The following is a 15,445-nucleotide window of genomic DNA, read 5'->3' as shown; positions in this document are numbered from 1 at the left end:
AGCCTATGTCATTTTTATTTATTTATTTTATCCCTTCTTGGCCAGCTGTGGACCACGTGCAGTAACTTCGTGGTTTTCTTCCGCCCCTTGCCTTCCTGTCTTATCCAATGTTTCTTAATTCTTTCACTCTGTTCCTCCCTCCTTTCCCCCGACCAGACAGATTTACTTCATCCTTTGTCTGAAAATTGATCTATCTAATATATCGTTTCCTGTGATACCCAACTCTGCCATTTCCTGTTTATCTTCGACGAACCATCAGATTTATGTTCTGGGACTTTTATCGAAATGATCAAAATAGCCTCTCTGGATTAATTCCGCCCAAATGGTCATAAATGCAATCCTCCTTTTTTTGACACTGTCTGAAAGTTTTTTCATTTTTCAAATAAAGGTCTTACCTAAAAGTGACCCGTGCATGTTCACTGATTTCCTGAGCCCTATTGACTTTGCTGGCAATAATTCAGACAATGTTAAGCTTGATGGTGATAGCAGACACTATTTCATTACTGCACTGAGATGCATGTCTGTTAGCCGAGATCGGAATCGAGATTTGTTGATCTTCATCCTGGAAAAGAACTGTTCACACCTGTAAGTACCTCCAAAGATTGACAGGATTTCTGGTTTTGTAAAAAAGCCGATATTTGGAACTACCGTTATTATTATTATTATTATTATTATTATTATTATTATTATTATTATTATTATTATTATTATTATTATTATTATTATTATATTTGCTACTTGCTTTACGTCGCACCGACCCAGATAGGTCTTATGGCGACGATGGGATAGGAAAGGTCTAGGACTGGGAAGGAAGCGGCCGTGGCCTTAATTAAGGTACAGCCCCAGCATTTTCCTGGTGTGAAAGTGGGAAACCACGGAAAACCATCTTCAGGGCTGCCAACAGTGGGGTTCGAACCCTCTATCTCCCGGATGCAAGCTCACAGCTGCGCGCTCCTAACCGCACGGCCAATTCGCCCGGTATTGTTATTGTTATTATTATTATTATTATTATTATTATTATTATTATTATTATTATTATTATTATTATTATCGTATGGCTTTTACAAGCATAATGTTCAAAAATATACAATGAACATATAAGTTAAAATAGAGAAATAATTAAACTAGAATGTCCAGCTTTGACAACCAGTCCACTGCATTTGGTGTCAATTCATGCAGAGGCCGTAAACAATCCTTAAATGCGGACAGTGGACAGGTCTCAACAACATGAAGCAATGTTTGCTTCTCAGCACCACACTCACACGCAGCACTTTCACAAAATCTCCACTTTTTCATCATATATCAGCACCTACCGTGGCCTGTTCTGAAACAGTTGAGTTTTGACCACTCATGTCGAGGAAGATTGAAACCTGGCACTTTCTTCGTTGGGTCTTTAATCACAAAGGCGTTGGTGGGTTTACATTGTTCCCATCGCTAACTCCATTCTGCTGTTACACTGAATTTTTCATGAGAGTTTAGATCAGTCCAGAGTGGATTCCGGTATTTTAAACTCATCACAGGTGGATCTCGTAAGGCATTGAACAAGAGTGAGTTCCTGTGTGCTAAGGTCTTTTTGAGCAACTGTACTTTCGCTACTTTTCTCCTCAGATCTGGAGGAGCAATGTTTGGTAAAACTGGCAGCCACTGAGCAGGAGTGGACCTCACTGTACCAGTAACAACTCTCATGGTTTCATTGAGCTGTACGTCAATCTTGCTCGAATGTACGCTGTTTTCCCACACAGGAGCGCAGTACTCACCAGTTAAGTATGCTAAAGAAAGTGAAGCAGTGCGAAGAATGTAACCGGGTGAGGTGGCCGTGGGGTTAGAGTCGCGCAATTGTGAGCTTGCATCCGGGAGATAGTGGGTTCGAATCCCACTGCCGGCAGCCCTGAAGATGTTCTTCCGTAGTTTCCCATTTTCACACCAGGCAAATGCTGGGGCTGTACCTTAATCAAGGCCACGGCTGCTTCCTTCCCACTCCTAGGCCTTCCCTATGTCGTTGTCGCCATAAGACCTATCTGTGTCGGTGCAACGTATAGCAAATAGCACAGACGAAGAGCGTTTGCATCTGCACTCCAGTTGCTGCCCGCTAGTTTATGCAACAGATTTGCTCTTGTGTTCAGCTTCTCTGACAGATTCAGGCAATGCCGTTTGAACGATAAAAATCTATCCAGTGTGACACCCAGATATTTTGGGAAGAAGTTGTGGGAGACTTCTGTTCCGTTAAGAACAAGATGTACCTTCCTATTAACGTCTGTGTTTTGCAAGTAAAATGCTGTTACTTCCGCTTTACTAGGATTTGGCTGGAGTCTCCATTTGTGGAAATAGTCACACATTGTAGCTAGGTCCTTTGCAAGTACATCCTCACAGTGTGCCAAATCCGTACTCTGAGTAATTAAAACTAGATCGTCTGCAAACGGCATCTTCTTTGAAATTGTTCTTGGCAGGTCATGGATGTAAAGATGGAATAGAATTGGAGATAATACTGACTCTTGAGGTAAACCATTATTTAGAGATCTCCACCTGCTTCTTTCACCGTTCAGAAACACAGAAAACGGGCGGTTGGATAACATGTTGTTTAGTATAATAATTATAATTTCGTGTGGCTATTACTATTACCCTTGTAAGATAGACCCTCCGATGAGGGTGAGCGGCATCTGCCATGTGTAGGTAACTGCGTGTTATTGTGGTGGAGGATTGTGTTATGTGTGGTGTGTGAGTTGCAGGGATGTTGGGAACAGCACAAACACCCAGCCCCCGGGTCATCGGAATTAACCAATGAAGGTTAAAATCCCCGACCCGGCCGGGAATCGAATCCGGGACCATCTGAACCGAAGGCCAGTACGCTGACCATTTATCCAACGATCCGGACATGTTGTTTAGTAAGAACTACCGTTATTTGGACGTTACTGTTTTGTGTTCTCCTAACAAACTATTTTTTTTACCACATCACTTAAGTATACTTACAACATTCAAAGTACTTCGTAGTTTCGCTATTAATTTCAACCTCTCATCACCAATAATACTACTGTACTGATGTGCATGATACATCTCATAATGACGCATAACATTAAACGTTTGTAGACGACATACTTTTCGCACACTAAGCAGTGCATGGCGCGTAGTCAAAGATGGAACGTTACTCGTCACGAGAGTTACCAGACATGCATTTAATGTACGGTGTGGCAGGATGTAGTGCCCGTAAAGCAGCACGAATTTTCAGAGATGGTTTTCCCAACTTCCCCAACTGGAAGAAGTTTACCTTACCAACTTACGAGAGAGGGGGTCGTTCACGCCAAAGACATGTCCGAACACCAAACTTTGAGGAGATGGTGTTGGATCGTGTGGCCAACCACCCAGGAATAAGCACACGTCAACTTTCCCGTGAAACGCACACTTCGAAGGATGCAGGGTGGACAGTACTGGCGGAACAGGTACTACACCCCTATCATAAAGAACGTGTGCAAGCACTGGGACCAACTGATTTTGAGCCCCGCGTTCACTTCTGTCAATGGATTATCCAGCGCAGTGCTGTAGTGCCGAAATTTGTACAGTTTTGATTGTTCACGGGTGAGGCCTCATTCGGTTGCCACCAGCAACAATTCTCTTTCAACGTATGGGCGGGCATTGCCCAAGATCACCCAATAGGACATTATTTGCTGCCTCCGCGTTTGACTGGTGCACGTTACCTGATGTTCCTGCGATATGTGCTGCCACATTTCCTGGTGACTGTACTCCTTGTTTTCCGAGAAAAGATGTGCTCTCAACACGAAGTTGCACCAGCCCACTTCGATTTTAATATCCGCGAGCTCCTGAACAACACGTACCCTCAACGTTGGATTGGAAGGGGAGGTCCTGTCCCATGGCCAGCGCGATCGCCGGATCTCACACCTCTGGACTTTTTCCTCTGGGGTTACGTCAGGTCGTTGGTGCATGAAACCCCCATAGAAACGGATGAAGACCTGCTTGCTAGGATCAAAGCTGCCTGTCCCTTGGTACACAGACACTAGGAATCTTTGAGAGAGTGCGGCAAAACTTCGTGCGCCATTGCCGTGCATGCATTGAAACTTGTGGTCTTCACTCTGAACAGTTACTATGAGATACATTGTTGTTATGCGGCGTACGCTGTGTATGTCCATAACACAATAAATATGCATTTCCGACCATTGGTTCCCTACCTCAATATAATCGGTTGTGAACCCACCATCACCTGTTTCAATTTGATCCAAAAGGTTAGGGACACCCTGTATGAAGTTTTCTTGTGTTAAAAAAGGAGAAGGGCAAGGTATGAGGTGGGCTGTTCATCAGGAATGCTATTGCACGCAACATAGTATCTGTTAGGCACGTAAATAAATGAATGATGTGGATAGGTTTAGCAGTTGGAGAAATTAGGACGAGAATTATCTCAGTGTACTCGCCATGTGAGGGTGCAGATGAAGATGAAATTGACAAAATTTTATGAAGCACTGAGTAGTCAGGGTCAACATCAAGGACATGATAGTGCGATAGGGCGATTTCAATAAAACTGAAGAATACGAAAAGGTGATTGATAAATCTGGGGAAGATATGGAAGCTAATGGGAATGGGAAGCGTTTACTGGACTTTGGTGCTAGTATGGCATTATCACTTACAAATACATTCGTTAAACATAAGGCTTTTTACTGTTATATATGGGAAGGAATCAGCGTGTCCTCCTAGTCCGAAAGGACCGGGCAACATGTTGAACCTCCGTCGTGCTAGGGATTGGGGCTTGCAATTGTTCCCCATGAACGAGGAATTCTCAGTAAGCGCGAGTCATAAGCTCCCGTTGATTACGTCCCTGCCCTTTGTACACACCGCCCGTCGCTACTACCGATTGAATGTGTCCCTCTAAGAAGATGTGTTGTCGCCGGTAGCACGAACGGATACCGGATGCGACTATTTAGCAGGCTGGAGTCTCGTTCGTTATCGGAATTAACCAGACAAATCGCTTCACCAACTAAGAACGGCCATGCACCACCACCCACCGAATCAAGAAAGATCTCTCAATCTGTCAATCTTTCCGGTGTCCGGGCCTGGTGAGGTTTCCCGTATTGAGTCAAATTAAGCCGCAGGCTCCACTCCTGGTTGTGCCCTTCCGGCAATTCCTTTAAGTTTCAGCATTGCAACCATACTTCCCCCGGAACACAAAACCTTTGGTTTCCCGGGAGCTGCCCGCCGAGTCATCGGAGGAACTTCGGCGGATCGCTACCTGGCATCGTTTATGGTTAGAACTAGGGCGGTATCTGATCGCCTTCGAACCTCTAACTTTCGTTCTTGATTAATGAAAACATACTTGGCAAATGCTTTCGCTTCGGTCCGTCTTGCGACTATCCAAGAATTTCATATCTAACGTCTCAATACGAATGCCCCCGCATGTCCCTTTTAATCATTACCTCGGGTTCCGAAAACCAACAAAATAGAACCGACGTCCTATTCTATTATTCCATGCACACAGTATTCAGGCTCAGCCGGCCTGCTTTAAGCACTCTAATTTGTTCAAAGTAAACGTTCCGGCCCACCTCGACGCTCGATGAAGAGCACCGCGGTAGGATTTCATCGGAATCCATGAATGATAACATTCGCTTAAAATTGCCTTAAAGGCAGCTTGTCACTTTGTTAATATGATATAACTACGTAGTGGCATTGTTCGTATTGGACAAATGTATATTTGAAAGATAAACGATAAACGTTCCATTACGAAATACCATAGCATGGGGGTGAGGTATATAAAGAGTATTCTTCTATACAAGGATCAGTTTTTTTTTTAATCAGGAAGTATATGCGGTACTGCCAACCACGATATCCCAAAATTCTTATATATAAACCTCCAGTCTGAGTTATTGCTGTGTTACTTTGTTTGAATTTATTATTTCGTTCATAACAATGATTATTTCTTCTCATTTATGACCACACTGTGGAACAATATCATAGTTCATAATCTCACAATTATCAGCAGTAGTGTAGTAAAGAAAATGACGGGAGAAACCATAAATATGTTCCACCTTCACTTTGATCTACAGGTATGTTACATAGGGAGTCTACATGTACTAACTTTGATGTAAATCTATGATGCTACGGTGAGAATCCAGTATCTAACCAACAGAGTGGTAGTTGAGCCTAGAACACATCACGTTAGTAAAACACAATTCTTTTAGAACACCTTGATCAAGAAGGTAGTGATAAAGTTACGTTTAAAGAATCAAGGATTTAGTATTCGAACACTGCTGCTTTGTGGTGTATTGCTAGTTGCTATGATCAAGTTCTGAGAGCTTGGAGAAAAAGTAAACATTAAGATACCAGCCACTGTAAACTGCCAATTATATCCGCGCCGATCTTAGCCTCGATTCCACCAGTTGGAGCTTAAAATTATCGCAAAATTGAACGAAAACATGCCATTTACATAAATTTTTCAGGGTTCTTCTTATTGCCATCATTAACTGGAGCATGTGCATTTACAATAGAGTATCCCTTGTTGCCACATGTTAGAGATAACACGGAGATGCGTTCGCTAGCTTATGTAAATCCGATGACAGACTCCATTATATATCATCGTATTAAAAAGGCTGTACCAAAAACGCTGGAGCCATGTGTGTTCTTAATAAATAAAAAGTAGATGCTGGTTTCCGCTTAATTACTCTATAACCTTCTGACTCAAAAGCCACATCACCAGTAAATCGGTTTTCCTGGACTGCTGTTATTGCAATTTTGCACTTATGCAGGTTGTCTGTCAATTGCTTGAGTTTTCCGGTCTTACAGAGGGTTTGAATATTGATGGTTCCAAAGTGTGTGACAGTTTTGGGTCTCAATAGGTTGGTGATATTGGAGAACTCCGACTTTCCCTGCACGATGAGGTCAGGCTCCCCAGAATCCGAAAGCCCGAATGCGCCACCATTGGTGACGGGAGATTGGATACTCCCTGGCGTACTAGTAAAGAAATTTACTAGGGGTGAAGACTAAACGTCTTCAGGGTTGGCCACTCCGAATCTTATTCAGGAGCGTTGATTACAATGGGGTCGCCACTCCCAAAGGCATTTTAGAGCTACTGCCAGCAATTATTTAGGCCGCCCCTAACATGGGAAACAGACGTTGCTGATGCCAAACGCACTGATATTATTTCCTGAGTACTGGGCTGCTTCTTCTGCAATCTCCACTATTCAGAAGTCCATCTTCTCCGCTGTAGATACCGTTGAGGGCTTCACTCGTAACCCTGAACTGGGACTCTTACCATAAGCTACACACCGGGTCAGTGTGCTCTGGGACTCACATAGGCAGGGGCGCCAATCCCTGGGCAGGGCTACCTCTGAAGAGGGTCCCTACCTGCTACCTGTTTAATTATTTCATTTTTTTTACAAACCATTTCTATTTCCTTGATATTCACTTTCAAGTTAAATGTTCTGCAATATTCAGCAGTTTTCTTAAAATTGTGTTGCATACTGACTGTCGTTAGTGAGAGCAGAAGAATGTCGCCTGTGGAAACCAGGCCAGGAATTTTTTTCTATTTGCTTTACGTCGCACCGACACAGATATGTCTTATGGCGACGATGGGATAGGAAAGGCCTAAGAATTGGAAGGAAGCGGCCGTGGCCTTAATTAAGGTACAGCCCCGGCATTTGCCTGGTGTGAAAATGGGAAACCACGGAAAACCATCTTCAGGGCTGCCGACAGTGGGGCTCGAACCCACTATCTCCCAATTACTGGTTACTGGCCGCACTTAAGCTACTGCAGCTATCAAGCTCGGTTCTTCATTGTTTAAGCATGGAGAAAGCCAATATATACACTGACTGACAGAGCAAATGCAACACCAAGAAGGAGTGGTTCGAAAGGGATGAAAGTTGGGGGAAAAACAGAGACGGCACGGACGAATAATTGATGTTTATTTCAAACCGATATGCAGGTTACACAATGCGCACGGCATCGACTCAGTAGGATGTAGGACCACCGCGAGCGGCGAGGCACGCAGAAACACGTCGAGGTGTCCTGAGGGATGGTTCTCCATTCTCTGTCAACCATTTGCCACAGTTGGTCGTCCGTACGAGGCTGGGGCAGAGTTTGCAAACGGCGTCCAATGAGATCCCACACGTGTTCGATTGGTGAGAGATCCGGAGAGTACGCTGGCCTCGGAAGCATCTGTACACCTCGTAGAGCCTGTTGGGAGATGCGAGCAGTGTGTGGGCGGGCATTATCCTGCTGAAACAGAGCATTGGGCAGCCCCTGAAGGTACGGGAGTGCCACCGGCCGCAGCACATGCTGCACGTAGCGGTGGGCATTTAACGTGCCTTGAATACGCACTAGAGGTGACGTGGAATCATACGCAATAGCGCCCCAAACCATGATGCCGCGTTGTCTAGCGGTAGGGCGCTCCACAGTTACTGCCGGATTTGACCTTTCTCCACGCCGACGCCACACTCGTCTGCGGTGACTATCACTGACAGAACAGAAGCGTGACTCATCGGAGAACACGACGTTCCGCCATTCCCTCATCCAAGTCGCTCTAGCCCGGCACCATGCCAGGCGTGCACGTCTATGCTGTGGACTCAATGGTAGTCTTCTGAGCGGACGCCGGGAGTGCAGGCCTCCTTCAACCAATCGACGGGAAATTGTTCTGGTCGATATTGGAACAGCCAGGGTGTCTTGCACATGCTGAAGAATGGCGGTTGACGTGGCGTGCGGGGCTGCCACCGCTTGGCGGCGGATGCGCCGATCCTCGCGTGCTGACGTCACTCGGGCTGCGCCTGGACCCCTCGCACGTGCCACATGTCCCTGCGCCAACCATCTTCGCCACAGGCACTGCACCGTGGACACATCCCTATGGGTATCGGCTGCGATTTGACGAAGCGACCAACCTGCCCTCCTCAGCCCGATCACCATACCCCTCGTAAAGTCGTCTGTCTGCTGGAAATGCCTCCGTTGACGGCGGCCTGGCATTCTTAGCTATACACGTGTCCTGTGGCACACGACAACACGTTCTACAATGACTGTCGGCTGAGAAATCACGGTACGAAGTGGGCCATTCGCCAACGCCGTGTCCCATTTATCGTTCGCTACGTGCGCAGCACAGCGGCGCATTTCACATCATGAGCATACCTCAGTGACGTCAGTCTACCCTGCAATTGGCATAAAGTTCTGACCACTCATTCTTGGTGTTGCATTTGCTCTGTCAGTCAGTGTACATTCTTCCAAAACTGTACGACATACGAAGTCAGAAATTTCACTTGATGATCGCGTCTATGTCCTACAAGTGAAATAAGAAAGGGTTTTAAAATATTCCAGGTCTACTGGGTTCAAATGAAGGTTATATCCCAAAACAAATGTGTTAATTTCTCCAAGAGTGTTTTAAATGCGAACTGTGGGTGAATTGTGAAGGATCCCCTGAGAATGGGATCTCCAAAATTTAAAACTTTGAAAGAGAACCTTCAGTTTAAAACCACTGCAAAGACCGGTATCCTGTTAGTTATGAATAAAAGTTTTGACAAAGGATGAATCATTATTGTAATTGTTGTTTAGCAACGCTTTTTTTAATGAGAAAGATTAGTTAATATCCTCAAGTTTACCCGAACATTTCTCGTTGTATATGATGGTATATCTAAAATTGCAGCCCAGGGTAAATGTGACCAGCAATGTTTGCTACTAACACTAGTGATATATTCAGAATGATGCAAATCAGAATTTATAACATAATTGGAAATAAGAAATGTTTGAAGCATAAAAGTCAGTCAACTTTGAAGTGCCTGGCCCCGAACGAGTCACATAGGGCCTAGAGTACAAAGATATTAGCGCTCCAAGAGGAGACTACTTGAATTACAGATAGTCATATTCCGTGGTATCAGGTAGCCATATTCTACATAGTTTCAGATTTTTCTAGGTATAAGGAAATAAGGTCTATTAATAAGTAACCGAGAGCATGTATAGAATTAGATTACAGTTCATTTAAGTATCAAAGACTTAGAAAGGCAGACAAAAAATCGTTGTTCTAAACGGGACCACACAAACACAGAAAACTGAGCTAAGCTAAATTATGCCAAGCTAAGCTAAACTAAACAAATCAGTGTTATGCTATGTGCAGAATTTCAAGATAACTGGATTACATTTTCAAGTGGCACTTTTATTAGTTGCTGTATTAGAAGACTGAAGGAAGAAAAACAGAATGAAAAAAGTGTTCTGGATAAATGACATGGGAAAAAGTAGAACATACTGTGCAGATAATATCACCATTTGATTCAAGAATTAGCTGGAAATGATGAATTTAAGAGCTACTTTAGTCTGAGTCGGGAATATTTATATGAATTTTCATCTATTATAAGAATTATACCTGCACGGCAAGTTGGTCCTGTGGTTTCAGTAGCTTAACTGTGAGTTTGTGTCCAGAAGTTGGTGGATTCGAATTGCTCCGTCGGCAACTTTGAAGATGGTCGTCCGTTGTTTCTCATTTTAGTAACAGACAAATGCTTGGGATATACCACAATTATGGCCACGGTTACTACCTTCTCAGTCTCCCATTGTTGCACCGCTGAAAACCTTCGATGAGTTAGAGGAACTTTAAACTACTAGAAAAAAATGGTGATTCGAGAAATACCACAAATAGGGGACAACCTATATCACCAAAAGATATGTTTGAGGTAGGAATATAATACTGCAGATTTTATTATATTTTTTAAAAAAATAAAACATATTTTTAGATGAATGTCTGTAAACTGGATAGCATATTTTACTGTTCACATTATAATCAGGATAAACATTAACACAATTTCTGATCAACATTAAATAATACACTGGGACAATACGACATCGACACAGAAGCCAAGGGAAAGCGCCGCCCTAAACATCTGCTAGTTATGAAGGAGATGCTTCAAAACCCACTACCATAACCTAAAGCAGTCAACAACAACATCAACTCACACATCTCAAACAAAAGTAACTACACCCCACTCTAAACACATGTTTTTATTTTTACATCCTCTACTCCCAAATTAGGGGCTGTCTGGCCGAGGCGGTAAAAGCGTGCTCGGTTCAGCCGGAAGGACGTGGGTTCGAATCCCCGTAAGGAAGTCGTAAAATTTAAGAAACGAGACTTCCAATTCCGGAGGTGCACGTGGCCCTGAGGTTCACTCAGCCTACACCAAAATTGAGTACCAGGTTAATTCCTGGCGGCAAAGGCAGCCGGGCGTAGAGCTAACCACTCTACCCCACCAAGTGCCGAGGTTACGGATAGTGGAAGCCTTTACCTTCCACCTCTCCAGGGGCCTTCATGGCCTGTACGGAGATGACTTTGCTTTGCTTTGCTTTTACTCCCAAACAGACTCAGCAAGATAAACCCTGGAGAGGGCTCGTCACTGTCCTTTCGACCGGGTTTAGAGATAAATGTTTATAGTTCTTAACGTAGAGGACCGCTAGCTTCCATCCCCTCAATAGCTTACATTGCACTCATCCACTATCAGTGTGCGTAAACAATTCACCCCTTACGCCCCTCAGTTTCAGCCTGAGTGCATTGCTTGACGGACCCGGTCTAAACTTCCTGGCGCGCCCCATGACATATGAGTGTTTATGAGTTAAGTTTTATTTTTATTTTTCAGTTAATCTTGTAAGAATGTGTCAGTTTTGTTTTAATTTCGTGTAAAATAGTGCCTTCGTATATTAAACTGAAGTCCATGGACAGAAATAGGGAAAGAGAAATCGAAAGACTTTCAGGAAAGGAACATTCGTCAAATGTTAGGATTGCCTGAAGAACAACAGCTCTCTGGTGCTCCACAAGAACTCGAAGGACCTGGAAGATGCACCGACTGCAACCGAAAAAACAACAACATAAAATCCAAGACTAGGTGCCGTGGATGCCAGCGATATAATATTATCTCCAGTGACATGTGTTCGGTGCGCTACGGAAAGTCAAAAATCAAGTGATGACGCAGAATAAATGTCAATTGTTTAACATCCAATTTTTGCATTGTTAAAATACCTTTGAATATTATTTACAAGTTGTTTCAAAATTATTTACTCGTTTTGTAAGATTTTGCTTAATTTGCGTTATTTTTTCCTGACCCGGTCTAAAACACTGTGCGCGCCTTCTCACGGGGTTATTTTTACGCGCCCTCTCCAGGGTTAATAATAAGGCCCTAAATTAAATCCAACTATTCCGATCTCAAACTCTAAATTACCCGTACAACTCAAATCCTAAATTGCTACCAACAAACTGAAACATGCAAGCTGCCGTGTCGCCGTGGGATCTGTCTGGTCGGAGAACGCTTATAGTTGTTAACTCTACCTAACGCCCGCTCTGTAGTCTGTTACGAGCTCCCGATCTCAACATTTTTCTTACCTTAAGCAGACTTCTCCGCTCCGTTCTGCTACACATTATACTGCTCTGCCTGCTTGCTAGTCTGCCTCACTACTGCTTGCGCTGTCGCTTCTCCCCACGCCACCACCTGACGTCATCTCTCTCTAGCATTTTCTAGACTTGCCTTCCCTGGCGTATATATACTCGCCGCTTTCCTTCGACCAGCGATCAGGTGTGCTTCGTGTTCTGTAATAGGCAGTGGGAGCTCCTGCATTCCGCACGGCTGGACCGTGCGCTGTTAACCTTATTCTTCTTCTTCCTCTTCAGACCGGTTGAGCAGACTAGTATTTTACATTATGTTTTCAATACGTGCCTTTTCCTTGCCTTGAGAGGCTTTACTACTATTTGATTCTGAACTCTAGTCCCTTCAGGACTCAACGTCAAAATACAATTATGGTCACAAATTTTCGTTCTGAGACTTCTTCTCCGAGTGTGTAAGAAGGGAGTGGTGGACTGCCAACCTTATCAGTGGCTTTGAACTTTGCGTGTGGTGTAATCAACATCATTATTTCCCACTGGGACTTTGCAGCCTGATCCCTACTAATTTTCATCCTCCTTGTTTCGCTTCCTAACATATTTTTCTCTTTCTCGTGTTTTCCCTTGTCCTTTCCCCTTTCCTTTCTTTCTATCTTTTATTATGAAGATTTTAAAAACTAATCACTGTGAAATTGTGGTCTGCGAATCGAATAGTGTATTTTCTCTGGTCTTTGAAATGTTCTGTCATCTTTCTTATTTGAAGCAAGCCTGGTTGACCTTGGGGGATTAGACATTGTTTTTACTTGCACTTATAATAATTTCCGGAATGTTCCATTCTATTTGTGAAAGATTGAGTATGCCTTTTCAAAGTTTTGGTACGTTAGTGTGAATGACTCCAATTTATGTAAAAACCTGTCCCAATCTAGTCCTTTGAAATTTAACTGGATAACCATTATTATAACTTATATTACTCCGGTTATGTCAGTACCTGTGTAAGTCAAAGATATCTATTTTTACTCGTTGTTGTATAATGCTTCTTGTTTCCATTCTGTTGTCCTTACAATATATCTGTTATTGAAACCTGTTATTTTGGGAGTTCTCATTTTTTTCATTCCCTCTCATTATACTACGTGTACCTACTACGGAAATCCTCTGGGAAAATAGGGCCCAAAAATTATTTGTACGCTACTCAGTTGAGGTCTTGCTATCTTACCTTTACTGCTCATGATTGTTCGGTCTCGATAATTCGACGCCACAATTATCTTATACCACGCTTCCTTGCGCTCTTCTCGTTGTGTGGCACTATTAACACGCTTTAGTGTATGCCATCCTTTCCCTTTTTCGTAGGATTAGCTATTTGTTTCCGACTTAATAAACACAAGGATCGCCACAAGTCCGACTGGTCCTTGGTCGGTTACAGAGCTAAATTTAAATTCACTCAGCATTCGTAAGAGCAGCGCATAAACGCACCGGAGATGACAACAACCCTCCCCCCCCCCCATTGCTTCCCCCCTTGGGGTAAGAGGCAACGGGGGGTGGCATTAGTTCAGCCCGTAGACCGCCGTAATTTGTAATGTAACAAGTGAGTGGAATTAGTGAAATCTTACTTGGTGAGCGTCTCAGAGGAGAGATGTGTTCTTAGCGAAGTCTAGGAACCCACCATTCCGCCCCAAGAAGAACATTTACTTTTATAACCTAACTAGCATGTGCCCGCGGCTTTGCCCGCGTTTAGTAATTCAACCGTTAGATGTTTCTAAACTCTTCGTTTAAAATCAAATTAAAGCATTATATTTATTAACTCACATCTTTTTGACGTAAATTGCTTGAAATGTATTATTTTATTTTTATTATATTGTTACTTTGAATGCTTAAGATACCGGGTTGATGGATGGTACAGATAATATTAAAACCATGTAAAAGACCGCGTTATATAATATAAAATATATTGTTTCCGTAGAGCTTCGGAATAAAATATAATAATGTCCTTCCATTTGGAGGTAAGATGTATACTGTATTGTGTTTGCCTTTCGAACTCTTGAACAATCCACGTACAGTTGACAATGGCAAAAGCACCGTTTTCGAAGATGGAGTCCTACAACTTTAAGCGATTGTCCTATGTAAAAATTTCAGATCCCTGTGTGTCGTAGATTTGACTGGGCTTCACATACATACACACAAACACTTCCGAATATTACGGGCTGATGGCTCCTCGTGTCGCGGGCCGAAAATGGCTTCCTACTCAATGGACTTAAAGTCCGAGGAATACTACTTCGCCCGCGGCATGCTCAGTCATGAAGGTGGCTTCAATAATATTCGTCATCAGTTTCAGAGCCGTGTCCATTGCAGAGGGAAAGGATTCATATTCCTGAGAAGGATAATCGGTGCCATAATCGTCCACCCCAAGATGTTCGAGAGTACTCCAGGTGACTCCAAATTGTTCAAAATCTCTGTCGTGTAGTTGACAGCCTCATCTGTATGACATGTCGTGTCGATAGACTTTTCAATTTATAGGAAACCGGATAATTCTTGAGCTTCATGTCTTGGAGCAGGAATTACTTTCAGACACAGCCATGCTCACCTATGACAAACATTTTAGATCTTTGTTTGCCGTGGATTTGGCTGGGCATCGCACACATGAACATCATGGATTGAAGAAAAATGGCTTCCTATTCCACGGACTTACAATGGCATCCTGACTGATTTATGTATTATTCCTTGTTTATTATTATCGTCCATCTTGTGTCATACATGTTTCCTGTAAATGTATAAGTGTCCAACCCTTGTCCCCTTTCTCTACGGGGTTTGGGTATGAAGTGAGATGAATCTTCGTAGCGAATTTTTACGACCGGATGACTTTTATGACGTCAACCTAATCAGATGAGTTAATGAGATAAAATAAATGACATTATATATGACAGTAAGAATGAAGAGGATGAAACCCGGCGCCGGCACATAGCCCACTCCTCTCGAATATCTCAAGACTACGTTCCGATCCGACGGACGAATCACCATCAACAGCGCCATATGCCCTCACACCATATAAGATCAAAACCAGTTTCCTACGCCCTGGACGTAAAATGGCTCCTTGCATATTGTGTTCTCTACCTATCTTATGTACGT

Source organism: Anabrus simplex, chromosome 5, assembly GCF_040414725.1.
Source record: "Anabrus simplex isolate iqAnaSimp1 chromosome 5, ASM4041472v1, whole genome shotgun sequence".
Taxonomy (NCBI): Eukaryota; Metazoa; Arthropoda; class Insecta; order Orthoptera; family Tettigoniidae; genus Anabrus; species Anabrus simplex.
This window is presented reverse-complemented; position numbering follows the sequence as displayed.